General features: G+C 38.3%; 1 pseudogene; it reads left to right on the forward strand.

Moving 5' to 3' along the window:
• Positions 1–294: 294 nt before the first annotated feature.
• LOC145045066 (secreted RxLR effector protein 161 pseudogene) lies at positions 295–1,035 on the forward strand (annotated as a pseudogene).
• Positions 1,036–1,392: the final 357 nt, after the last annotated feature.

Consider the following 1,392-nt stretch of genomic DNA (forward strand, 5'->3'; position numbering starts at 1 on the left):
TGAGGAAGTATACATGTCTCCTCCCCATGGTGTTGCTTACCAACCAGGTGAAGTTTGTTAACTTCGGAACGCTCTATATGGCCTCAAACACGCCCTTCGTGCTTGGTTTGAGAAATTTTCTTCGGTGATTATTTCTCTTGGTTATCAACCAAGTAACCATGATTCGGCTCTATTTATTCGATGTACGAATGCAGGTCGGATTATTCTTTCCTTATATGTCAATGACATGATTATTACTGGTGATGATCATGATGGTATAGAGCCTTTAAGTGTGATTTGGCTCACCGTTTTGCTATGAAAGACTTGGGATTGCTTCGCTATTTCTTGGGGATTGAAGTTGCTCAATCTCCAAAGGGTTATCTTTTATCTCAAACGAAGTATATTTCAGATTTTTTTGAACGTGCACGACTCATGGATAATCGAACAATTGATACCCCTATAGAGAGTAATTCAAAGTACTCTCCAACTGATGGTGTCCCATTATCAGATCCAAGCCTTTATCATATCATTGTTGGGAGTTTGGTTTACCTGACTATCACTAGACCAGATATTGCTCATGCAGTTCATGTGGTTAGCCAGTTTTTCACTGCTCCTACTACTGTTCATTGGGGAGCTGTTCTTCGTATTTTGAGATATTTATATGGTACTCAGTTCTGCACTCTTATGTTTCCATCTTCATCCTCTCTTGAGTTGCGTGCCTATAGTGATGCAAATTGGGATAGTGATATTTATGATCTTAAGTCCACTACTGGGTATTGTGTTTTTCTTGTAGATTCATTGATATCATGGAAAAGCGAGAAACAAGATGTTGTTTCTCGATCTTCTACAGAATCTAAGTATCGAGCCATGGCTATCGCCACTTGTGAGATTGTTTGGTTGATATGGCTTCTTTCAGATATGGGTGTTCACATGTCTCAGCCTACCCCTTTGTATTGTGATAACGAGAGTGCAATAATGATTGCCAATAATTCAGTGTTTCATGAGCGCACAATGCACATTGAGATTGACTGTCATTTCACACATCATCATCTCTAAAAGGGCACTATCTCCCTTCCTTATGTTCCTTCCTCTTTGTAGATTGTTGATATTCTACGAAGTTGATGACTGCTCATCAATTCCATTTTCTATCTGACAAACCCTCAATGCTTATTGTTGTTGGATTGTGAGTTTGAAGGGGGGTGTTAGCCTAATAATATTGTGGGCTTTATTTTGTATTGGGTTTTATGATTGGGCCTTTTCACTAGGAAACCCTAATTAGCTTATCTATATATTATGTCTTTCCCTTTCATTGTATTTGTACTTCTCTTTGATAATAATACAAAACCCTAGTCGTTATATGTCTTTCACTTGTTAGTTTACACATGCATGGAATTAAGGGGGATAAAACACTCA

The sequence above is a fragment of the Lactuca saligna genome, chromosome 5 (genome assembly GCF_052625555.1).
Source record: "Lactuca saligna cultivar CGN05327 chromosome 5, ASM5262555v1, whole genome shotgun sequence".
In the NCBI taxonomy this organism is placed as follows: domain Eukaryota; kingdom Viridiplantae; phylum Streptophyta; class Magnoliopsida; order Asterales; family Asteraceae; genus Lactuca; species Lactuca saligna.